Source organism: Macaca fascicularis, chromosome X (assembly GCF_037993035.2).
Source record: "Macaca fascicularis isolate 582-1 chromosome X, T2T-MFA8v1.1".
In the NCBI taxonomy this organism is placed as follows: Eukaryota; Metazoa; Chordata; class Mammalia; order Primates; family Cercopithecidae; genus Macaca; species Macaca fascicularis.
Genome location: NC_088395.1, coordinates 135564238 through 135591309, shown reverse-complemented (window position 1 = coordinate 135591309; position 27072 = coordinate 135564238). Strand labels below are relative to the sequence as shown.

The 27072-nt window shown below is 38.2% G+C and overlaps 2 long non-coding RNA genes across 4 annotated transcripts in view; both read left to right on the top strand.

Moving 5' to 3' along the window:
- LOC107128559 (uncharacterized) overlaps positions 1 to 27072 on the top strand; it is a 294024-nt gene that overhangs the window by 119956 nt on the left and 146996 nt on the right. The window lies entirely within an intron of this gene.
- On the top strand, positions 4870 to 8066 carry LOC135969206 (uncharacterized). The gene is made up of 3 exons (XR_010584337.2): positions 4870 to 4956; positions 5806 to 5866; positions 7750 to 8066. It is a non-coding gene; the product is annotated as an uncharacterized lncRNA (long non-coding RNA).

Sequence of the window (27072 nt, the reverse complement as noted above, 5' to 3'; positions counted from 1 at the left end):
AAGGTTTAATGATTTGGTTATTACAGGGTTGAGTACATGGTGGTTTGACTCCAAAAGTAGGTTCAGAATCATATCAGACCTAAGAGGGATAAGAGCGGGTAAAATGTGAGAATAAGTATCCCCGGTGACAAACTGAACCAAGAACCTGGCTATTGGCCAAGCAGGAGTGAGGCAGTTGACCAATGGCCATCTAAGTAGTTGGCAATTGCCAGAGTTCATTCAGATTAGCAGCTGGTGAATTATCAAGGAATGATGGAAGTGGGTATTAGGGATTCAGTTCCAGATTCAGGCTAGGAAACAGATTTTTTTTGTGTAGGAAATCTAGTTCCAGTACTAGGATACCAGGCAAGGAATTAGACACTGGGGACGAAAGACATGGAAGGGCTCCAATTATGAAGGTATATATTTTCTGTGTCAGTAGAAAAATATGACTCAGTGCTGTGTTGCTGAATTATTTTCTTCAAACTTCCTGATTAGTGGCCTCTTCCAGTCTATTATTCACAATATAGCCAGAGTGAGCTTTTCAACACTCTAAGCTGATCGCATTGTTTTAATTGCTCTTAGGATAAAGACCAGATGTGTTATCAATCTCTAGAAGGTTCTGCATGGTTTGGCTCTTGCCTGCCTTTTTAGCCTCATCTCCCACCATTTCTCCTTTCACTCTTGGCACTCTAGCTGCACTGGTTTTCTGTGAAATCCTCAGGTCTCTACTGTCTCTCAGAGCTGTTGCACATTATAATTCCTTCTGCTCAGAGTGTATGTTACCCCTTTTTTCATTCTTCCAGTCTCAATTTAAATGTCACAACATCAGGAAGGTCTTCTCTGATTTGTCTAAAGAAATGACCCCTTATTCTTTATAATGCTTCTACTGACCATCATCATTTACACTTACAAGTCACACCCACTAACCTTGTCTACCGTGACCAGCGAGCTCACCACCTCCTGTGCACCACTTTCATCGGCGTTACCTCTCCAATATCCTGATCATTTCATCACTATTCCCCACCGTCATGCATATCACCACACCCTCTAGCTCCATCCATCACCACCAACCTCATCCACCCCTTCTATAACCCATGCTCCCCTTTGGCCCATCTTTCTACCAGTGCCGATTAGCCACACTCAAAAGCCCCACACATTACCATCAGCCACGCCATCCTTTGCCCATCAAACAGTTCCAAACACTAGCAGCCCTACCTCACCACCCCTCCTAATGAGCACGGGCCCTCCTGCTTATGGTTCAGACATCAGCCAGCTTCAGTAATGTCTTCTTTGACCATTCAGTCTGGATAAGGTCTCCTTGTTTTCACTTCTCATAGCCCCCTCCCTGCCCTTCTTCTTCACAGTTCTGATCACAATGCTAATCATGCAGTACTTTAGGTGGTTGTGCTTAGTGGTTGTCACCCTCACAGGTTTATGTCTATTTATTCATTGCTATTTTCCTTGTACCTAGACACACAGTATATCTAAAAAAACTTTGCTGAATCTTGTTGTATCAAGTTACAGATTAAAAAGCCCAAAGCTCTAATCAGCTAAATAATGTACTCAGGGTTGCATGTCTAATAAGTGCCAGAGGTGGGATTCAAACCCAGGTCTGGCTGACTATAAATCCTGTGGGTTCTTAACCATTATATCAATGGTTTTTGCCAGTCCAGCAGCATCAGTTCATTTGGGAACTCATTAGAAATGCAAATTCTCAGGTACTGCCTCAGACTTACTGAATCAGAAACCCTGCAGGTGAGGCCCAGCACTTTGTGTTTTAACAGGTCCTCCAGGTGATTCTGAGGCCCAATCAAGTGTGAGAACCACTGCTGTACATGACATTTCCCATTATATGGTTTCCACTTGGTAAAAGATCCATGTTGTTCTCGGTCTATGTAAATAGCCCTAATGCTACCTAGTATGGGGCTCAATATATGATAGGTCTTTAATAAGTATGTGTTGAATAAGTGAATTGAACTCTTGGGTACATTAGGTTTTGAAAGACATGAGTAGGGTTTCTTTTTTTTTTTTTTTTTATCAAAACCACAGAGGGACAGTGAAAATACCATAGAAAGCCTAATATAAGGGACATGACACTTGCCTGGAGAAAAGTTTTCAAAATGAAATTGTTTATTACCTTCTTTCAAACTCCTCCTTTCAGGTCAATCTTTTCTATGAAAAGATTGTCTCTGACCCCTATGGTTCATATTGATAGCCCTCTTATTTGGCTTCTTTGCAGCATTTAGTGTATCACTTAAGCTATGCTTGGATTATATGTGATGATGCATTTTTTTGAGTGTCTCAGATATATAAATCATAGTCTCCATAATGAAACTATATTATCTTTAGCACATGGACTGTGTCTTTTCTTTTGCCTCTTCTAGTTTCTACCATGGCCTTAATATATAGTAAGATGTTGGGATAATGTTTTAATAAATTATCCTGTGTGTGTTTGTGTGTCTGTGTGTGTGCTTATACCTAGCCCTTTCAATAGTCAGCAAACACATTCATCACCTAAGAGAAAGGCTGTTATAATAGAAAAGCAGAAGACAAAAAAAAAGTAAATTCGTAGCCTTTGAGTTTTAAAAGCCTATTTCGAATTTCAGGAACTGGAGCTTTCGAGCTTCAAAGGCCCAAGTCCTAAAGAACCCAGAAGATGCACTTCATGATATACACACTAGATTTGAAAGGATACAGGATAAGTTAAAGCCTGTTTTCCTCTTCCCCAAACTAGATGAAGATTCTATCAGATATGAGAAAAGTGAGAATTAGAACAAAAGAGTGAGTCCTTAGTGAGTCCTTTAACAGAGGTGCTGTTACATGATGTTGTGGACCAAGACCCAAATTGAAAAAATATTAATAATACAACCCTCAATGGGGCATGTGAGTAGAGAAATCTGAGAGCAGATAAGACTGTTCCTTGCCTCTCCCCCACATAGAGGTTTCTGAGCAGTTCCCCTGAACCTAGCCTGACACCAGAGCAGTAGTGTTGACTGCACGTATTATATGTCAGAAGACAGGCCTTGAGACCACCTCACAATTCCCTAGACTCTGGGGAGGTATTGGAAAAACCGAGTGTTTTCTAAATACCCACAAGGACATCTTGAGACCTGAGAGAACTTAATCTCAAGGTTAAGAAAGCACAGCAGTGATCTGAGCATCTGTAACTGATGCCTGGGTGGAATTTGAATATCCCTAGAACACATGCAAAGAGAAAACCAAGGCCACACATGACAATCCACCTCTCAGTGGATTCCAGGGTGAACAACAGCAGGCAACTGAAGATCAAACACTTTCTGCTTGTCTTAGCCACAGTCCCAGAGATTGTGGGGAGTGCTTGACTGGAGTTAAGGTTTATACTATTTGGAGGAATGGGGGCTCAAAATAGATTGAGATATTAGAAAAAACATTCTTGTGTATCTGAATTTGTGAGTTGACATTTCTTTCTTCTTCTTCTTTTTTTTTTTCTAGATGGAGTCTTGCTCTGTTACCCAGGCTGAAGTGCAATGGCGTGATCTCGGCTCACTGCAACCTCTGCTCCTGGTTCAAGCGATTCTCCTGCCTCAGCCCCCTGAGTAGCTGGGATTACAGGTGCATGCCACCATGTCCGGCTAATGTTTATATTTTTAGTAGAGACTGGGTTTTACCATGTTGGTCAGGCTGGTTTCGAACTCCTGACCTCGTGATCCACCTGCCTTGGCCTCCCAAAGTGCTGGGATTACAGGTGTGAGCCACTGTGCCTGGCCGACATTTCTATCAATTCTACCAAGGCACACTATATTTGGTCAATTGGATTGAATTGATGAACAAGATCCTTTTTCCTGAGGACAACATTGAGGAGAAAAGTGAATCAGAAAACAAAGCTGATCAGGTGTGGTGGCTTCCGCCCGTAATCCCACCACTTTGAGAGGCCAAGGCAAGAAGATCGCTTGAGCATAAGAGTTTGAGACCAGCCTTGGCAGCACAGTGAGACCTTGTCTCTACAAAAAATAAACAAAATTAGCTCGGTGTGGTGGCACACACTCGTAGTCCCAGCTATTCGGGAGTCTGAGGTGGGAGAGGATCTCTTGAGCCCGGGAGGTTGAGGGGCAATGAGCTGAGATCATACCACTACCACTACCACTGCACTCCAGCCTGGGCAACAGAGCAAGGCCCTGTCTCAAAAACAAACAAACAAAAAGCTCCTGCTGGGGAATTGGGTAAATCATTGAAGTGCTCCTGAGCTGTCTTCGCCTCAGTATGCTTTTAACCCAACACTTCTCAACTTTTCTAGTGCTTGGTAGTGACAGTGGTGTTCCAAATACTGTTATATACCTAGTTAGGCAAAGTAGAGTCTAGCTATAGCCACTCAACTACTTACCAAGGTGGGAGAGTTAACTCAGGCATTTCAGAGTCTTCATACATACTCAGAGATCGAAACAAGAAGAAGTTTTAAAATAACTCTCAGACTCCCAACTGTACACGTATTTACAAATGTATGACTTGATCATTGATTTTTAGCAGATAAACAGAACCAGACAAGTTTATATTTTTAACTAAGTTATAGCGTGAGTATTGCATTTGGAAGGACCATGTTATTTATTAAACTGTGTGAGGCTGCTGTGATTATGCTATAGATAGGCAGAGGTCTCCAGAGTCAATTGGGGTTGTTGAATCACATTCAACGAATGTCCTTGCATCTCAATTGAAGAAGCTTGTTATTGAGGGACTCCCCTGGAGTAATCAATTAAAAGCAGTAGCATTAAGCAGCTAATGGTGCTGGGAAATCAATACTGGTATGGGGAAGAAACAATTCCCTGCAATGATTTCTATGCAAATTCTGATTCTTGTACCTAATGACATTAGGATTCACTAATGACACATAACTCAAGGAATTGCTTCTTTCTCAGTTAAGCATGAAGCACATTTTTGCCCCTACAACCTTGGTGGCCACTTGGGCAGCTTACTTCTGTTTCTGGGAAGCAATAGATTAAGGTAAGACAGCCAAACTTTCTATGGGTCCCTCTTGTGGGAGAGGAGGTCTGATAGAAATACTGACTTTCTGAAGATTGGAATGGGTTCTTGAAAGTGCGAGGACCATTCATTCTTTCATTCAGTGAGCATTTGTCTGCCCTGGCCCTGTACCTTTAACTGCTCCATCCCCACTCATGACAAAGGTAGTCTTATCAAAGATACCTATAGCTCAGCCCAAACTGCTTTGAGACTCTACTTTCTCCCAGAGTAGATTCTACTACTTTCTCCCAATATTAAATCTTGTAGTTGGCATGCATTTTACCCCAAAATATGGAGTGAAATAAATATTTCTTTTATTCTCTAAATATCAATCTGCTCAGAGACCATACCCTCCACCCAGATTTCATAGAACATTTAATCTCAGTCATTGTTGAGGCCTCCATGTCCATGTTAAGTACTAAGCATCTTGGACCATCACAGGGAATCCTCAGGTCCTCAGTTTTCACACTGGTCATCACTGACATACTCATTGTCCAAGTCTGTATGATCTCTTCAAGGCTAGCAGCTCTGCTGCTTCTGGACCAAACTGAGGCACAGGGGATTCTGTCCAGGCTGGGAGTCTTGAACTGGTTTGGGTCTAGTCTTGGATATCACGTTGCCATTTTTCTCCGATGTCCTGTCATCTCCCTGGGCACTGTCAAGGAACAGGGTGTCTATATACTCTACTTGTAGAATCTGTAAAACTCCAGTCTGTTTTGAGAATACTGTCTTGAAGCTCTAGGTACTTCAATATCTCTGTTTTCCAAACCTCAGAGTCACTTCCATTGTAGAACAGTAATATAGCTTTGTTTCCTCTTGCCTTCGCTTTAGAACTCAGCATCCTCTTAACTTTGATCTGGAGCAGTCGAATCTTTGGGTCATATTGTACCAGGTAGGCTGTGTGCATGTATGCATGTATATGTGTGTGTTATGGGGAGGGGTGCTCATTCTTTCTGAATTTTCCCTTTCTCATCTTCCCTTCTCCTCCACACCCTATACCTAGCAAACTTATAACTATACTTCAAGTCTCAGCTTATATGTAGTTCTTTCAGATTAGTTTTGCTTGCTCTTCTACTCTAAATAGTCCCTTTTATACACATGTATAGCACCCTGTAGCTATTCTATGTAGCGCTTGCCATAGTGGTAATGAGTTATTAGGGTGATTGTTAATGTTTGTTTTTTTCCCATGGGTTTGTAAACTCCATGAGAATAAGGACTATTCTTTTCTGTTCATTTGTTATGTCCCTATCCCTTCATAAAATATCTGACATTTAGATGTTGTAAACAAATGTTGAATAAATGAAGTGATATCTTTCCATATTTGAGAAGTAACAACAGAGAAATGATTTTCTAATTTTTCATTCTTTAAATTTATATGGTGTTGATAGCTTGTACAATGAAAATAGATAGTACATGCACTATCATAGCAAAAGAGTTGGCATAAAGTTGTTTATATTATCTTCCTCTTATCTTTTTAACACATAATATCTGTAGTGATGCCTCCTTTTTAATTCCTGATATTTCATTCCTCACGTTGGTAATTTGAGCCCTCTCTTGGTCTTTATTGAAATACAGTAATTATATTAATCTAAAACTTCATTAAGATAAAAGGCAAATTAGAGTGGGAGAAAATATTTATAATATACATAACTTGCAAAGGACTTGTGTCCAGAATATATATAAATAACTCCCATGGATAAATAAAAAATGACAGATAACCTAATTAAAAATTAAGGACTTGATCAGGTATTTCACCAAATAGTATACTGACTTGTTTAGCAAGCATCATTAGTCATTGGGGAAATGCAAATTAAAACCACAATGAGTTACCACTACACGTTTATCAGGATAGTTATCATTAAAAAGACCAACAACAGCAAGTATTGTCAAAGAGTGGAGTAGTGGAACTCTCATATGCTATTGACTGGAGTGTAAATTGGTACGACGACTTTGGAAAACTGGCAGTATCAATTAAAGTTGAATATATGTGTACCCAATGACCTAATAAATCCATTACTATGCATATACCCAACAGAAATGCACACATTTGCACCAAAAGACATGTGCAAAATGTTCACAGCAGTATTATTTGTAATGGCACAAAACTAAAAATAATCTAAATGTTCATCAACATTAGAATGGATAAATTGTGGTATATTCATACAATGGAATATCACACAGCAATTAATAAGAAAAAAATACTACAACACCAAGCACAATGGGTGAATCTCACACATACAAGATTGAATAAGAAGCCAGAAATAAAAGAGAATACATTTATATCAAGTTCAAGCACAGGGAAAATTAATCTATGGTAATAGAAATTAGAATAATGGTAGAAGACCAAGAGAAACACGAGAGAGACTTTTGGGATGCTGATAATGCTCTGAGTCTTGATCTAGGTGATGGTAATGGGGGTGTGCTTACTTTATAAAAATTACTCTGTATAATTAAGATTTATATTTTTTGTATATTTCAATAAAAGCTTATAACAATAGATAGAATAAATACATTAAAAGAGAGAGTGACCCTGGATGAATTTTAATGTTCCTTCTAGCTCTAACATGCTATGAATTTGTGTTTGAAAATGTTTTGAAAATAATAAAATCCTTGACAAGTATAAGGTCTTTTATGATTATCAGTGGTGGTTGACCCTGAATTCCTCATGATTTCCTGATCAAATTGTGAAAAATAATTTTGCTTAAAGTTTTATATATTTGTTTCCCATATGAAAATGTAAGTTACCTACCTTTCTGGCTCTTGTTCACTTCCTAGTTTCTTTGGAATTTTTTGGTGAAGACATTCAATGAACCACCAGAGGCAAATACCATGGAGAGTAATCCTGACTACTTGTATGGTTTGAGTTGGCAAGAATGATGGCAAAGCCTCTGAATGCAAAATGCAAGGTTTAAGGAGAATGCTTCATGGTTCCTTTGAGTCATCTGTGGCTTTGGGTTCCCCAGACTGTGTTTTCTACTTCAATGCATAATGCAGCAGTGGAAATAATAATGATTTTCCTGATCACTTGACCTCCGTTAGGAGTCAATTTTAATGTTAGGGCAAAATAATGCAATAAAAGACAAATAAAATGCATTTAGCATTCATTTCCAAATGTAGTCATTCAAATAGCATCACCTTTATCATTGCCATCACTTTGTTTTTTCCTTAGCCTTACCAGTAAAACTCCATTAATGAATCTATACAGTTGAAAAAGTGGTAGACTTCCTCTGAGAGATGAGGCTTTGGCTTTACTGAAGCCATTGAACTTGCTTAGAACACACTATTCATTTTTTTTCTTGGAAGCTTTTCTCTCTTTCAGATATTCATTAAGAACTCAACTTTCCTAGTGTCTAAATCAAAGTATCGTTTAAAGGTATATCGCCTCCCTAAATTCTTAGCCTGGGAAAAAATGTCAGAAAATTATTTAAATTCATTTAGTGAAGTATTTTAAATGCACATCTTACACTTTTGAGTGAAGTGTAATTTACATTTCATAAAAGTAGAAGCCGAGCAGCAAGCTGTAAGTAATTATCATATAATTAAATGTCTACTATGAAGAGAATGAAAACGTGGGCTCCTTTGTGCCTTTCGTGACTGGGTTATGCAATAGCAAATTAAATTACAGCTCTTTATCTCAGGAAGGCTCCAAGGGACCTACTCAGGGTTTTAAAAAGATACCCCTGAGTTGCCAATATAGTTTCAGCTGAAACCTGAAGCAATCACTTCACTGTCCAAGCAGACCACATGGAAATAGATTCTGTAGCTTTGGTTTTAGAATGGAAACCAAAGTGTCTACTCCTCTCAGTAACTTAGAAAACCCTTTTATCCCTAGGTTAATATTTGTGAATGGGAAACACTAACATGATAATTGGTAATTAATTATTACTGTGGATGAGCTTTATTTATTTAAATTCACAAAGCAGTTGGCTTTAGGGATAATAATCAAATACTAAATGCATTTTTAATTAGTTGAAATACTCCTAATCTGATCTTATTTAATAGTCACTTAAAATATGCATTGCGTACTTGCTAAATTCCAGATGCTATGGGGGCGTCAAAGGGTCAAAAAAGACATGTTGTCTGCTCTGAAGGTGATTACAGTCAGGAAGGGGATAGAAGCTATGCATACAAAAAATACAATATAAGGCAAAATTAGATAGTTATCAGAGAATCTAAGGTGGAGGAGCTCAGAGGAAGGAGCAATCATTTCTATTTTTGGCTAAGTAGAGCAGGTAAGGTTTCAAGAAAATAGTATTTAATTTGGTGGATAAGGAATAGATTTATTATAGGAGGAGGGATTGAGGAGCCCATGATCAATTATACAGGTAGGAAACCAGCACAGGGTCTTCAGGGAATGAAGTAGAGTAGTTTGTTCCCTTATTCAACAGTCACTGGCAATTTATTTAAATCTGTGCATACAATCGTTAAGTTTTGCAGACTTTCTTCTCAGTCAAAAGCTATAATATGATATTCTTGCTATTTGGAGCATTAGATTCATGTAGGGGTCTAGTGAGAGATATGGATGATGTATTGTTTAATTCCTGCATTGCCATGAAAATACCTGAGATGGGGTAATTTATAAAGAAAAGAGGTTTAATTGGCTCACAGTTCTGCAGGCTGTGCAGGAAGCATGGCAGCATTTGCTCGACTTCTGGAAAGATCAGGAAACTTACAATAATGGCAGAAGGTGAAGGGGGAAGCAGGCACTTTTTATGTAGCAAGAGCAAGAGGAAGAGAGCAAGAAGGGGGAGATGTCACACACTTTTAAACAACCAGATCTCATGAGAACTCCATCATGAGAACAGCACTAGGGAGATAGTGTGAAACGGGTAGCAACTGCTCCCATGATTCAATCACCTCCCACCAGACCCCACCTCCAGCATTGGGGATCACATTTCGACACGAGATTTGGGTGGGGACACAGATGCACACCGTATCAGATGACAGTGGAAGTTGCAGCTGGATTGCAAGGATTGCAAAGACAATTGGGCACCAGTCCAATGAAGATAGACTTTACTTAGAGAATCATTTATTTAAAAATTATTGATGGACTATTGTGTACCCAGCATGTGTAATACAGTCATGAGCATCTTTCCTGCCCATAGGGAAATGAGTTTAGTGCAGGAGATGGTTGAGAGGTGTGAGGGCCCCTCTCTTACAGGATGTGAGGTATTAGGAAAGGCACACCTTCTAGAGATGGAAATGTCTGAGTTGAAACATAAAGGACAGCATAGGCTTTTCTGAGATGAAGATGATAAGAAGGTGTTTCAAGCAGAGAGAACATGTCAAATCACTGAGGTGTAGAGAACCAGAGAGTTCCTGGTCTTGCTGGGCTTGAACCTAGGGTGTGAACTGAGTTGTAGAGAGTCAATGCTATAGGGGTCAAAAAGGGAGAGGCTATTGCAATGATTCAGGTAGAAATGACAAGACCTTGAGTGAAAAATATAGTAGTAGGGAAGAAGGCATACATTTGAGAGATATTTAGGGGGTAGAATTTACACAATTTGGTAATCAATTGCGTGTAAGTGATGAGGTGGTTAATGGAGAGTGAGTGTGAATCTCAGGATTGAATTTTGGTGTCAGGAAGTGCCATTCATTGAGAGGGGAAACACAGAAGGATAAGACTTGATGGGGAAGTCCTGAGCTCAGTTTTACCTATGTTGAGTGTGAGGTGCCTGTCAGATATCCAAATGAAGATTGGATATATTATTTGGGGTGCAGGAATGTACTTTGTGCTACTGGTATAGTCTTGGAAGTCATCAGTATTAGGAGTTAAAAATCTGAATGTCTACAGGATCCAGACAGGTGACATAAATGAATAATTTTTGGGGGGCTGATACGGGCCTAAGACAAAAGGAAGAGATGAGCACAAGCCCTCCCCACAGACATTCAAGTTAGAAATAAATGTTGGAGGTAGCACCAGGGAAAAGAAAAAAAAATCTTGTAAGCCAGCCAAACAAAACCCAGCTGCAGGCCATATGAATCTTCAAGCAGCCAGTTTTCCATACTTGAGACGTATGTATGCATATAGAGTAGATGTAGCTTTTATGCACGGGGAATATATAGAGTACAGAAAAAGGGCAAGGACAAAGGTCCCTAGGAGTAACACAAAAAACAAGCAGATACTCCGCTCCGGGTTGGGGAGGGAGAAGAATGAGAGAAGGGAGATAGAGAAGAAAAAGGAGAGGGAGATGGAAAGAAAAACAGAGTATGGTGTCCAGGAAGCAAGAGGAGAAGAAAACTTTCAGGCAGGGAATGGTTAACTGTGTTGAATGCTACAGACTTAGATTAAGATTGTGAACTTTCTATAGGAATTTGTACCATGGAGAGATTGCTAGCTTGAAATGAAACCATTTCAATGGTGTAGTGGGGGGCTAAAGCCAAACTGTAGTGGGCTGAGGATTTAATGGAGGAGAAGAAGTGGAGACTGTGAGTATAGAAAAGTCTTTCAAGAAATTTGGTTGTGAATGTGAGGTGAGCAGTTGGGTGGCAGCTGGCTATTTATCTATGCGTATACACTGAGAGAGACATGAGCATACTTGTATTCTAAAGAGAAAGGATGAAGTTGAAGATGTAAGAATGAGAAGGATCTGTTCAAGAGTTGAGGTCCCTGGAAAGGTGGAAATAGAAGAGATCCAGAGAATAGGTGGAAGGATTAGCCTTGAGATAGAAGAAATGGCACCTTTTCTATGGAAATTGAAGATAATTTCATTTAACAAGGGTTTATGGAGCCTCTGTACCCTGCCAGATACTGTTCTAGGTACTGAAGATGTAGCGGTTTGAGAAACCAGGACAAAAATCCCTGCCTGGATGGAACTTACATTCCAGAAAGAATGAAGTATGTACAAGAGCAAATACATAAAAGCAGGGATGAAACATTGGAAATATAGTTGAAACATTCTTATTTGATGACCTCAATTTTCTCTGTGACTGAAGGAAGAGATCTTATGGTACTGGACATAAAATATACTGAGTTGGGGTTTGTGTGAAAGAGGGGCCTAGGAACAGAAAAAGAAACTTCTGAGCAGCAACTAGACTCCTACTTGTCTTGCAGTAGAGAAGGGATGCACAAACTTTTTCTGTAAAGGACCGGATAGAATAATATTGTCTATATCTACAAAAGTCTTGCTGGGATGTTGATAGAAATTACATTAAATCTGTTTATCAACTTGGGGAGAATTCGCATCCTTACTGTGCTGAGTTCCCAATCCAGAACATGTTATGTATCTCCATTTATTTAGATTATTTTTTATTTCTTTCATTAGCATTATATAGTTTTCAATGTATAAGTTCCACATGTGTTTTGTTAGATTTGCACTTAAGTATTGGATTTTAAAAGGAATTTAAATGGTACTGTATTTTGAACTTCAGTGCCCACATTTCATTACTGTTATATAGAAATACAATTAATTTTTTTATTATTATCTTCTGTCCTCCAACCTTGCTGAATTCATTTACTAGTTTTGGAGGTTTTTATAGATTCCTTTGGATATTCTATGTAGGCATCTTCAAACCTGGGTAGTTTTATTTATTCTCCATCTGTATGCCTTTTATGTTCTTTACTTTATTGAACTGGCTAGATCTTCTAACATTATGTTGAGTAAGAGTGGTGAAATGGACATCCTTGCTTTGTTCTTAATCTTAGGGGGAAACTATCCAGTCTTTCATCATGAAGTATGATGTTAACTTTAGGCTTTATGTAGATGTTCTATATCAAGTTGAGAAAGTTCCTCTCTATATTTTTCTGAGAATGTTTATAGTGAATTGGTATTAATTTTTTCAAACACTTTTCCTGCATTGATCAATATGTTCATATAATATTTCTTCTTTAATCTTTTAATATGGTAAATTACATTAATTGATTTTTGTAATATTGTACCGGCTTTGCATCTGTCTTTATCCATTGTTTGTTGCTATAATAGAATACTATCGGCTAGGTAATTTACAAAGAAAAGAGATTTATTTCACTCATGGTTCTGGAGGCTGGCAAGTCCAAGAGCATGGTGTTGGCATCTGGTGAGGGTAATCTCATGGTGGAAGATATCACATGATGAGGAAGCACACAGGAAAGACAGAGAGAAAAGATGGGGGATAAATTTATTTTTTTAACCAGGAGCCTGTTCCTATGATAACTAACCCACTCCTGTGATAACAGCATTAATCCATGACCTTTTAAAGACCCCACCTCTTAATGTTGTTACAGTGGCAATTAAGTTTCCAATACATGAACTTATGGGGGACACATTGAAACCATAGTATTCTCTCCTGGCCCTCCAAATTCATATTCTTCTCACAAGTAAAGTACATTCATTTTATCCCAATAGTTCCAAAAGTCTTAACTTTTTTTCAGCATCAACTCAAATGTCCTGATATATAATAATGTTTTGTTATCCTGAATGTCTCAGAATAGAGTTGCTTACAAAAAGTGACTCAGCCCACAGTGAAATTGCTAACCCCTCAAAGTGATAAACATATATATATAATGAACTGAGGTGATAAGGCTTACTGTGACCAGGTGCACTCCAGACCTGACAAGAAAGTGAGGCTGAGATAATGACCATGGATACTCTTGTGGAGGGCCATAAAAAACAAAGAAACTGACCATGACTAAGATGCCTAAAGAAACTCTGCCCATGAGAACTCCAAGTCCTCTTGGTAATGACTGCTGAAAACTCTGCCTTAGAAGAGCAGAGACTTCCCCCACTGGTCAGCATTTTGAAGGAAATCCAGAGCTGCCCAGTTGGTCTGTCAGTGTGCTGGTCTTCTGAATTACTCGCCATGGTTTGTTCTCTTTCTTAGTACTGCCTTTATGTGTGAAATATATTTGCATGATTATTGGTGTGTGAAAGCCTCACAATAAACCATAAATTTGAAAGCATTTAATTGGCCACTAAGCCTCTTTGAAACCTTTCCCCATTTTTGGATTTAGCACAGCTAGGCTGATTCAAACCTGACACAAAAAATCAAAAGTCCAAAGTCTTATCTGAATCAGATATGGGTGAGACTCAAGGTATGATTCATCCTGAGGCAAATTCCTTCCAGCTATGAACCTGTGAAATCAGAACAAGTTGTCTACTTCCGGAAGACAATGTGGGACAGGTATAGGATAGACATTTTGATTCCAAAAGGGAGAAATAGGCAAAAAAAAAAAAAAAAGAAAGAAAGAAGAAGTAGTAAGCCCTAAGTAAGTCCAAAACCCAACAGGGAAACATTAAGTCTTAAACCTGGATAATGACCTGCTTTGACTCCATGTATCACTTCCTGGATATACTGAGGTGGGAGTTGGGCCCCGAAGGCCTCAGGCAATATACAGCCCCTATGGCTTTTCAGGACTCAGTCTCTCCAGCAGCTCTCATTGGTAGAAGTTTCATGTCTGCAGTTTTCCCAGGCTGGCATTGCATGTTTGGACCTCTATAGTGCTGAAGTCTTAAGGGAAGCCTTACCCCTGCAGCTCCACTAAGCATTGCCTTAGTGGGGAAGTTCTCTATGGTGGCTCTGCCTTTGTAGTCAGTTTCTGCCTGGGCTTTCAGGCATTTTGTGGCATCCTTTGTAATCTAGGTGGAGGAAGCCATTCTTCCACAGCTCTTGCATTCTGTGTATCTGTAGAATTAACACCATGTGGTTAATTAACACCATGTGGTCATAAGCTGCCAAGGCTTATGACTTAGACCTTTTGGAGCAGCAGGTCAAGCCATACCTGGACCCATTGAATCATGAGTGCAGCAGCTGAGGAGTGCTGCACCAGAATGCAGGGAGCAGAGTCCTGAGGAGGCTCTGGGCAGTAAGCCCATGGAAGACATCCAGGACCTGTCCCCTGAAATCATTCTGTCCTCCTATAGCTCTGGGCCTGTGATGGGAGGGGCAGCCTCAAAAACCTTTAAAATTCCTTTGGGGTCTTTTTCTCCCATTGTTTTCATGAATAGCACCTGGCTCTGTTCTATCACTACTAATCTCTTTAGTAAATGATTGCTTGGTCCCAATCTTAGTATTATATTCTTAGCACTATTTTTTTTTTTTTTTTTTTTTAGACAGGGTCTTGCTCTGTCACACAGGCTGGAGTGCAGTGGTGCAATCTTGGCTCACTGCAACCTCTGCCTCTCAGGCTTAAGCAATCCTCCTACCTCAGCCTCCTGAGTAGCTGGGACCACAGGTGCAGGCCACTATGCCTGGCGAATTTTTTGTGGAGACAGGGTTTTACTGTGTTGCCCATGCTGGTCTCATACTCCTGAGCTCAAGAAATCCACCTGCTTTAGCCTCCCAAAGTGCTGGGATAACAGGTGTGGGCCACTGCACCTGGCCTATTCTTCATATTCCAGAGTATGCTTTTTCAGTCTTTACATGGCCAGCCTGTGAGTTTTCCTTATTTTTCTGTTTGGCTTATCTTTTTAAGTATAAATTTCATCTTTAAGTCATTCTTTGGCTTTCGCATCTCACTGTATGTGGCTAAAAGTAGCCATGCAACAGTCTGAATACATTGCTGCTTAGATATTTCTTCCATTAGATATCCTAGTTCATTGCTCTTAAGTTCTGCATTTCATGAAGTCCTAGGACACAGACGCAATTCAGCCAGGGTCTTTGCTACTTTATAACAAGGAAGGCCTTTTCTTCAGTTTCCAATATTTTGTTTCTCAAATCAGTCTGTGACCTCATCAGAATGGCCTTTGTTGTCCATATTTCTATCAGCATTCTAGTCATGACCACTTAAATAATGTCTAAGACGATTTAGACTTCCTCTGTAGCTCTCCCCTTAGGAGCCCTCATCAGAAACTTAGTGCTCTGTTCATGCCAATTTAGACTTTTTCTAGCCTGCTGCTCCAAATTCTTCTAGCCTCTAACCATTATTCAGTTCCAAAGCTGCTTCCACATTTTCAGGCATTTTTAATAGCAATAGCTCCATTACTTGGTACCAGTTTTCTGTCTTAATTTATTTTCTGCTGCTATAACAGAATACTTTAGACTGAGTAATTTATAAAAAAGAAAAAGAAATTTATTTGGCTTACAATTCTGGAGGTTGAGAAGAACATGGTGTGCCATCCGGTGAGGGTCAGTCCATGGTGGAAGAGTGGAAGGCAGAATTGAGCATGCAAGACAGAGAGAAAATAGGAGCTAAACTTGTTCATTTATTATGAGCTTACTTCTATATAACTATCTCATTGTCATAATGACATTAATGCATTCATGAGAGTGAAGCCCTCATGACTTACTCACCTCTTTTGTGCCTCACCTCCCAATACCATCACAGTGGCAATTAAATTTCAACATGAATTTTGATGGGGACATTCAAACCGCATCAGCATCCATGGTATAAACCCTACTTGAGCATGTTGTTTAATTACTTTTATGTGTTGCTGAATTGTTTTTTTCTAGTACTTTGTTAGGGATTTTTGCATCTATATTCATGAGGGATATTATTTGGTACATTTCTGTACTGTCTTTGTCTGATTTTCTTATCAGGATAATATTAGCTTTAAAAAAGGAATTGAGAAGTGTTCACTCCTATTGTCTGGAAGATATTGCGTGGACTTAGAGTTAATTCTTCTTTAAATATTTGGTATAATTCTCCCGTGAAACAATCTGGACCTGAAGATTTCTTTTTGTGAAGCTTTAGAATTATGAATTTAATTTTGTTATAATGCCATTGAAATGATATATTTCATATTGGGTGAGATTGTGGTAGTATTTTTTTTGAGAAATTGGTTCGTATCATGTATGTTGTCAAATTTATGTATGTAGAGATGTTTGGACTATTCCCTTTTTACCCTTTTGATGTCTGCGGGGTCCATAGCAATAATCTCATTTTATTCCTTATATTGATAATTCGTCTTTTTTTTTTTTTTTTTTTTGAGACAAGGTCTCACTTCAACGCCCAGGCTGGAGTGCAGTGATGCAATCGTGGCTCACTGCAGTCTCAACTTCCCAGGCTCAAGCAATCCTCCCACGTCAGCCTCCCATGTTGCTGGGGATACAGGTGTGTGCCACCATACCTGGTTAATTATTTTTTGTACTTACTGTGGAGACAGGGTTTTGCCATGTTCAAGTGGCTGTCAAACTCCTGGGCTCAAGTGATCCACCTGCCCAGGCCTCCCAAAATGCTCAGATTACTGGCATGAGCCACTGTGCCTGTTAGATAATTTGTGTCTTTTTTTTTACCTTGTCAGTTTTTCTAGAGGTGTGTCAACTCTATTGATCTTTTAAAAGAACTAAGTCTTTGTGTCAATGACTTTATTGTTTCTCTGTTTTCAACTTCATTGACTTCTCTTTTTAAAATTTTTTAAAATGTTGTGGGTATGTTTATGTAGTAGGTGTATATATTTATGGGTTACATGAGATATTTGATATAGGCATGCAATGTGTAATAATTACAACAGAATAAATGGGGTATTCATTCCCTCAAGCACTTATCATTTTTGTTACAAACAATTTAATTATACTTTTAGTTATTTAAAATGTGCAGTTAAGTTACTTTGACTATAGTCACCCTGTTCTGCTAGCAAATACTAGGTCTTATTCATTCTATTTTTTTGCACCACTAACCATCTCCACTTCTGCCCCACATCCCCGTTACCCTTCCTAGCCTTTGGTAGCCATCCTTTTACTCTCTATCTTGACGACTTCAATTGTTTTAATTTTCAATCCCACAAATAAGTGAGAACATGTGATATTTGTCTTTCTGTGCCTGGCTTATTTCACTTAACATAATAACTCTAGTTTCATCCATGTTGTTGAAAATGACAGGATCTCATTCTTTTTTATGGCTGAATAGTACTCCATTGTGTATATGTACCATATTTTCCTTATTTCTCTGTTGATGGACACTTAAGTTGCTTCGAAATCTTGGCTATTGAGAATAGTGCTGCAATAAACATGAGAGTACAGATATCTCTTTGATATACTAATTTCCTCTCTTTTGGGTATATACCCAGCAGTGGGATTGCTGGCTCATATGGTAGCTCTATTTTTAGTTTTCTGAGGAACCTCCATACTGTTCTTCATGGTGGTTGTACTAATTTATATTCCCACTAGCAGTGTATGGGTGTTCCCTTTTCTCCGCATTCTCACCAGCATTTGTTATTGCCTGTCTTTTGGATAAAAGCCATTTTAATGTGGGTGAGATGATATCTCCTTGGAGTTTTTTTTTTTTTTTATACTTCTAAGGTACATGCGCACAACGTGCAGGTTTGTTACATATGTATACATTGCCATGTTGGTGTGCTGCACCCATTAACTTGTCATTTACATTAGATATATCTCCTAATGCTATCCCTCGTCCCTCCCTTTACCTCATGACAGGTCCTGGTGTGTGATATTCCCCTTCCTGTGTCCAGGTGTTCTCATTGTTCAATTCCCACCTATGAGTGAGAACATGTGGTGTCTGGTTTTTTGTCCTTGCTGAGAATTTTGTTTGCTGAGAATGATGGTTTCCAACTTCATCCATGTTCCTACAAAGGACATGAACCCATCCTTTTTTATGACTGCATAGTATTCCATGGTGTATATGTGCCACATTTTTTTAATCCAGTCTATCATTGAGGGACATTTGGGTTGATTCCAAGTCTTTGCTATTGTGGATAGTGCTGCAATAAACATACATGTGCATGTGTCTTTATAGCAGCATGATTTATAATCCTTTGGGTATATACCCAGTAATGGGATGACGGGGTCAAATGGTATTTCTAGTTCTAGATCCTTGAGGAATGACCACACTGTCTTCCACAATGGTTGAACTAGCTTACAGTCCCACCAACAGTGTAAAAGCGTTCCTATTTCTCCACATCCTCTCCAGCACCTGTTGTTTCCTGACTTTTTAATGATCGCCATTCTAACTGGTGTGAGATGGTATCTCATTGTGGTTTTGATTTGCATTTCTCTGATGACCAGTGATGATGAGCATTTTTTCATGTGCCTGTTGGCTGTATGAATGTCTTCTTTTGAAAAGTATCTGTTCATATCCTTTGCCCACTTTTTGATGGGGTTGTTTGATTTTTTCTTGTAAATTTGTTTAAGCTCTTTGTAGATTCTGGATATTAGTCCTTTGTCAGATGGGTAGATTGCAAAAACTTTCTCCCATTGTGTAGGTTGCCTGTTCACTCCGATGGTAGTTTCCTTTGCTGTGCAGAAACTCTTTAGTTTAATTAGATCCCATTTGTCAATTTTCGTTTTTGTTGCCATTGCTTTTGGTGTTTTAGTCATGAAGTCCTTGCCCATGCCTATGTCCTGAAGGGTATTGCCTACGTTTTTTTTTTAGGGATTTTATGGTTTTAGGTCTAACATTTAAGTCTTTAATCCATCTTGAATTAATTTTTGTATAAGGTGTAAGGAAGGGATCCAGTTTCAGCTTTCTACATATGGCTAGCCAGTTTTCCCAACATCATTTATTAAATAGGGAATCCTTTCCCCGTGTCATGTTTCTGTCAGGTTTGTCAAAGATCAGATGATTGTAGATGTGTGGTATTATTTCCGGGGGCTCTATTCTGTTCCATTGGTCTATATCTGTGTTTTGGTACCAGTACCATGCTGTTTTGGTTACTGTAGCCTTGTAGTATAGTTTGAAGTCAGGTAGCGTGATGCCTCCAGCTTTGTTCTTTTGGCTTAGGATTGTCTTGGGAATGCAGGTTCTTTTTTGGTTCCATATGAACTTGAAAGTAGTTTTTTCCAATTCTGTGAAGAAACTCATTGATAGCTTGATGGGGATGGCATTGAATCTATAAATTACCTTGGGCAGTATGGCCATTTTCACAATATTGCTTCTCCCTATCCATGAGCATAGAATGTTTTTCTATTTGTTTGTGTGCTTTCTTATTTTCTTGAGCAGTGGTTTGTAGTTCTCCTTGAAGAGGTCCTTTACATCCCTTGTAAGTTGGATTCCTAGTATTTTATTCTCTTTGAAGCAATTGCGAATGGGAGTTCACTCATTATTTGGCTCTCTGTTTGTCTGTTATTGTTGTATAGAAATGCTTGTGATTTTTGCACCTTGATTTTGTATCCTGAGACTTTGCTGAAGTTGCTTATCAGGAGATTTTGGGCTTAGACGATAGAGTTTTCTAAATATACAATCATGTCATCTGCAAACAGGGACAATTTGACTTCCTCTTTTCCTAATTGAATACCCTTGATTTCTTTCTCTTGCCTGATTGCCCTAGCCAGAACTTCCAACACTATGTTGAATAGGAGTGGTGAGAGAGGGCATCCCTGTCTTGTGCCAGTTTTCAAAGGGAATGCTTCCAGTTTTTGCCCATTCAGTATGATATTGGCTGTGGGTTTGTCATAAATAGCTCTTCCTATTTTGAGATACAGCCCATCAATACCTAGTTTATTGGGAGTTTTTAGCATGAAGGGCTGTTGAATTTTGTCAAAGGCCTTTTCTGCATCTATTGAGATAATCATGTAGTTTTTGTCTTTGGTTCTGTTTATATGCTGGATTACATTTATTGATTTGTGTATGTTGAACCAGCCTTGCATTCCAGGGATGAAGCCAACTTGATCGTGGTGGATAAGCTTTTGATGTGCTGCTGGATTCAATTTGCCAGTATTTTACTGAGGATTTTTGCATCGATGTTCATTAGGGATATTGGTCTAAAATTCCCTTTTTTTGTTGTGTGTCTGCCAGGGTTTGGTATCAGGATGATGTTGGCCTCATAAAATGAAATAGGGATGATTTCCTGTTTTTCTAATGATTGGAATAGTTTCAGAAGGGTACCAGCTCCTCCTTGTACCTCTGGTAGAATTCGGCTGTGAATTCGTCTGGTCCTGGACTTTTTTTGGTTGGTAGACTATTAATTATTGCCTCAATTTCAGAGCCAGTTATCGGTCTATTCAGGGATTCAACTTCTTCCTGGTTTAGTCTTGGGAGGGTGTATATGTCCAGGAATTTATCCATTTCTTCTAGATTTTCTAGTTTATTTGTATAGAGGTGTTTATAGTATTGTCTGATGGTAGTTTGTATTTCTGTGGTATCGGTGGTGATATCCCCTTTATCATTTTTTATTTTGTGTATTTGATTCTTCTGTCTTTTCTTCTTTATTAGTCTTGCTAGTGGTCGGTCAATTTTGTTGATCTTTTCAAAAAACCAGCTCCTGGATTCATTGATTTTTTGGAGAGTTTTTTGAGTCTCTATCTCCTTCAGTTCTGCTCTTATCTTAGTTATTTCTTGCCTTCTGCTAGCTTTTGAATGTGTTTGCTCTTGCTTCTCTAGTTCTTTTAATTGTGTTGTTAGAGTGTCAATTTTAGATCTTTCCTGCTTTCCCTTGTGGGCATTTAGTGCTATAAATTTCCCTCTACACACTGCTTTAAATGTGTCCCAGAGATTCTGGTATGTTGTATCTTTGTTCTCATTGGTTTCAAAGAACATCTTTATTTCTGCCTTCATTTCGTTATGTACCCAGTAGTCATTCAGGAGCAGGTTGTTCAGTTTCCATGTAGTTGAGTGGTTTTGAGTGAGTTTCTTAATCCTGAGTTCTAGTTTGATTGCCCTGTGATCTGAGAGACAGTTTGTTATAATTTCTGTTCTTGTACATTTGCTGAGGAGTGCTTTACTTCCAATTATGTGGTCAATTTTGGAATAAGTGCGATGTGGTGCTGAGAAGAATGTATATTCTGTTGATTTGGGGTGGAGAGTTCTGTAGATGTCCATTTGGTGCAGAGCTGAGTTCAATTCCTGGATATCCTTGTTAACTTTCTGTCTCGTTGATCTGTCTAATGTTGACAGTGGGGTGTTAAAGTCTCCCATTATTATTGTGAGGGAGTCTAAGTCTCTTTGTAGGTCTCTAAGGACTTGCTTTGTGAATCTGGGTGCTCTCATATTGGGTACATATATATTTGGGATAGTTAGCTCTTCTTATTGAATTGATCTCTTTACCATGATGTAGTGGCCTTCTTTGTCTGTTTTGGTCTTTGTTGGTTTAAAGTGTGTTTTATCAGAGACTAGGATTGCAACCCCTGCTTTTTTTTGTTTTCCATTTTCTTGGTAGATCTTCCTCCGTCCCTTTATTTTGAGCACGCGTGTGTGTATGCACAGTTTGTGTAGGATTGATATTAGTTCTTCTTTAAATGTTTGGTAGAATTCAGCAGTGAAGCTATTGAATCCCGAGCTTTTCTTTACTGGGAAAACATTTTTTGACTTCAATTTTGTTACTTGGTATTCATTTTTTCAGGTTTTATATTTCTTCCTGAGTCAATATTGGTAGGTTGTGTCTAGCAATTTGTCCATTTCTTCTAAATTTTTCAATTTGTTGGCTTATAGTTGTTTATACTAGCCACTAATGATCCTTTGAATTTCTGCAGTATCAGTTATAATTCCTCTTTTTTTCATCTTTAATTTTATTTATTTGGATCTTCTCTCTTTTTTTCTTAATCTGCCTAAACGTTTGTTTGTGTAACTTTTCAGAAAACCAACTTTTTGTTTCATTGATATTTTACTGTTTTCTTCATTCAGTTGCATTTGTTTCTGCTCTTATATTTATTATTTCTTTCCTCCTACCATTTTGAGCTTAGTTTTCTCTCGCTTTTCTATTTCTTTAAGATGCATTGTTAGGTTGCTTATTTAGAGTTTTTTGTCTTTTTCAATGTAGGCACTTATAGCTGCAAACTTCTCTCTTAGTACTGCTTTGTTGTATGTAATAGGTTTTGGCATGTTGTGTTTCCATTAACATTTGTTTCAAGAATTTTTTCAGTTTTCTTCATAATTTCTTCAGTGATCCAGTGGTCATTCAGGAGCATATTGTTTATCTTCTATGTATTTATGTTTTCACAATTCCTCCTGTTATTGATTTCTAGTTTTATTCTATTTTGGTCAGAGAAGACACCTGACGATATTTCAGTTTTTTAAATGCTTTAAGACTTGTTCTTTGAAAATGATCCATGTGCTGAGGAAAACAATGTGTCTTCTGCAGCTATTGGATAAGATGTTCTTTACATATCTGTTAGGTCCATTTAATCAATAGTACAGATTAAGCCTGATGTTTCTTTGTGGATTTTCTGTCTGGAAGATCTGGTCAACCTGAAAATGGGGTGTTGATGTCTCCAGCTATTATTATATTGGGGTCTCTATCTCTCTTTAGCTCTAATAATATTTCCTTTTCATATCTGGGTGCCCCAGTGTTGGGTGCATATTATTTACAATTGCTATATCTTCTTGCTGAATTGACACTTTTGTCATTGTGTAATGACTTTCTTTGTCTCTTCGTCTAGTTTTTGTCTTGAAACCTGTTTTGTCTGATGTAAGTATTGCTACTCCTGCTATTTTTTTTGATTTCCATTGACATGGAATATCTTTTTCTATCTCTTTATTTTCAGTATATGTGTATCTTTATAAGTGAAGTGTGTTTCTTGTAGGCAAGAGGTCAGTGGGTCCTGAATCTTCATTTATTCAGCTACTCTATGTCTTTTGATTAGAGTGTTTAGTCCATTTACATTCAGTGTTATTATTGATAAGTAAGGACTTACTCCTTCCATTTTATTATTTGTTTCCTGGTTGTTTTTGTTACTTCCTTCTTTCCTATCTTCCTGTCTTTCTTTTGGTGAAGGTGATTTTCTCCAGTGGTATGATTTGATTTCTTGCTCTTTATTTTTTTGTATTCATTGTATGTGTTTTGATGTTTGGTTATCAGATATTCTAAGTGCTATTTTGTAACTCATTATGGTAAGCTGATAACAACTTAGCACTGTTTGCATAAAAAACAAACAAGCAAAAGAAGACTAATAAAAATTCTAGATCTTTAACTTCTTTCCCTGCTTTTAAACTTTCTGTGGTCTCTCTTTATTTATTATACTGAATATGTCTGAGTATTTATTATACTGAATATACTGAGTATTTATGATACTGAATATGTCTTGAAATTTGAGTTATTATTTTTTATTTGTTCATCTTTTAGTCTTCCTGCTTATTATAAGAATAGCTTATAGCCACATACCTACTGATATAGTTTGAATATATGTCCCCACTCAAATCTCATGTTAAATTTTAATATCCAATGTTGGAGTTGGGGTATGGTAGCAGGTGTTTGGGTCATGGGATTTAATTCCTCATGGCTTGGTGCTGCTTTTGCAATACTGAGTGAGTTTTCATGAGCTCTCGTTGTTTGTGTCTAGCGTCTACCCCCTAACCCCTGCCCCCACACTTTTGCTCTCTTGTTCCTGCTTTCACCATGTGAAATACCTGTTCCCACTTTGCCTTCTGCCATGAGTAAAAGCTCCTTGGGGCCTTCCCAGAAGCCAAGCAGATGCCAGTGCCATGCTTCCCATACAGCCTCCAGGACCATGAGCCGATTAAACCTCTTTTTATAAATTGCCCAGTCTCAAGTTGTTGTTGTTGTTTTTTTTTTAAATAACAATGCAACAGTGGCCTAATATACCTACCTAGTTATCTATTGAAATTAAGCAAACGTAGCAGAATGCTAGCAATTGGTGAATCTAGGTGGATGATAGATATATTGATATTCCTTTTGCTAGTCTTTCAACTATTCTGTGAGTTTAAAATTTTCAAAACAAAAAGTTTGGAAGAAAAAAGTCCCATGTCATTTTGATTCTTATTTTCTTTTTTAGTGTAATACCCCTCCTCTTCCTTTATGGAAGTTTTTGGAATCTTCCCTCTTTTAAAAAAGATGTTCTGATATTTCAGTGCTGTCCCTTGGTATAGGGCCTTTTATCCTTCATTATGTTGGACCCTTTTTGAGCACTGTTAATCTGTAGATTCATGTTAGACTCATGTCATTCAAATCTGGGTAATTCTCTTATTGTATTTATTTATAATTTTGTCTCCTTCACTTTTTCTTCTATTTCAGAAGCTGTAATTAATTAATTGATTATTAGACCTCCTGGATGGATTCTATTTGACTAATATTCTTTTTTCTGTTTTTTCTCTGCTTATAATTATTATTCTACTTTTTGAGAATTTTCTTTTGCTTTATTTTCTCACTTTCTATTTAATATTTTAAAGTTATATTTATTATTTTAATTTTATATAATAAAATGAGTTATATTACATTGCATTAATTTCTAATTTCCAAGGTTTTTTTTTTAACTTTTTCCTGCTTTTAAAAATAACATTTAATGTCTATTTTATGGATGCAGTGCTTTCCTATATTTTGCCACTTTTTTTTCCCACTCCCTGAATTGTTTTCTTCTTTCTCTTTAGTTTCTTTTTCTTCTATATTAAGAGCTTTCCTTAGTGATCTGGTCATTATTGGTTAGGTGTCCATATGTATATTTGATGCATAAAATGCTGAGATTGGGAGCTTTCTGAGCATGCACATGGTATGCAACCTGGAGAAGTTCACTATTGAGTGTTTAGATGATTCACTGGGGACCCAAAATGTCACTCTTGGAGGCTTTTTTTTTTTTCAAGCTATTTTTTTCCAGAAAAGGCTATTTCAGTTTTTTGCCCTGGGATAGCAATCAAATTGTAAGGCTTTCTCCCCATGGTGCAGAGGAGAGATGTGCATGGGTTTCTGACTATTCCACATGCAGAATTTCAATAGATCATCTTATGTTCTGCTTTGCAATTCACCTTCACCTGTCATCTTGCTTGCTGTTGCTGATTTTGAAGACTCCCAGTTTAGCTTCTCCAGCCAATAAATACCCAGTGGCTTCTGGCTTATGAGGTAGTTTCTGGCTGATAATCTTCTGTCAGTATGGGGAGTAGTATCTGTGTATATGGTAATTAAATCTGATTATTTCATGTAAAAATATTTAATAAATCCCCCATTTTTCTTACCCCAAGACTCTATCCCTACTCTCTGCCAAAAAGACTTAACCTGCCTCCTAAACATAACAAGAAGGACAAATGAAAGAAATAAAGACAAAGAATAAGATACTGTAGACTATTGCTAGTCAGTGTGTTTCTTGTCTGGAAGCTTGTTAATAAATGTAGAATCTCAGATCCCACCTAGAACAACTGAATCAGAACCTTCACTTTAACAAGATTTGCTGGTGATCTTTGTGCACATTAAAGTTTGAGAAGTACTATTCTATAAATACATTAGAATAAAAAAATGGGATGCAACCATAAAAGAGAATGAGTTCATGTCCTTTGCAGGGATATGGACAAAGCTGGAAACCATCATTCTCAGCAAACTAATACAAGAACAGAAAACCAAACACCGTATGTTCTCACTCATAAGTGGGAGTTGAATAATGAGAACATGTCCTGGGTTTTGTGGACTGGTTTTGCTTTTCAGGCATCTTTTAATTATAATCTCCCTTTGTTCACACTTTAGGTCTTGAGCTTCTTCACTTTGTTAAATCAGTGACTATTCCTTCATCTACTTTCTGACTTCTAAAAAAATTTCCTGAATTCATTTATCAGCTGATGTCTCTTCTGTTCTAATTACCATTTTTGATTCCTTCAATTCTGATGAGGAAATAAGTATACTTAAAAATTCTCTATTCCCATTTTTTAAACAATTTTACTTTAAGTTCTGGGATACATGTGCAGAACGTGGACGTTTGTTACATAGGTATACATGTGCCATGGTGGTTTGCTTCACTCTGTCAACCCATCATGTACGATCTCGGCTCACTGCAACCTCCACCTCCTGGGTTCAAGTGATTCCCCTGCCTCAGCTTCCCTAGTAGCTGGGACTACAGGTATGTGCCACCACGCCCAGTTAATTTTTGTATTTTTAGTAGAGGTAGGGTATCACCATGTTGGCCAGGATGGTCTCAATCTCTTGACCTCGTGATCCACCCACCTCGGCCTCCCAAAGTTGTGGGATTACAGGCGTGAGCCACTGCGCCCGGCTCCATCATCTAGGTTTTAAGCCCTGCATGCATTATGTATTTGTCCTAATGCTATCCCTCCCCCTGCCCCCCACCTCCCGTCAGGCCCCAGTGTGTGATGTTCCCCTCCCTGTGTCCATGTGTTCTCATTATTCAACTCCCACTTATGAGTGAGAACATACGGTGTTTAGTTTTCTGTTCTTGTATTAGTTTGCTGAGAATGATGGTTTCCAGCTTTGTCCATATCCCTGCAAAGGACATGAACTCATTCTTTTTTATGGCTGCATCCCATTTTTTTATTCTAATGTATTTATAGAATAGTACTTCTCAAACTTATAATGTGCACAAAGATCACCAGCAAATCTTGTTAAAGTGAAGGTTCTG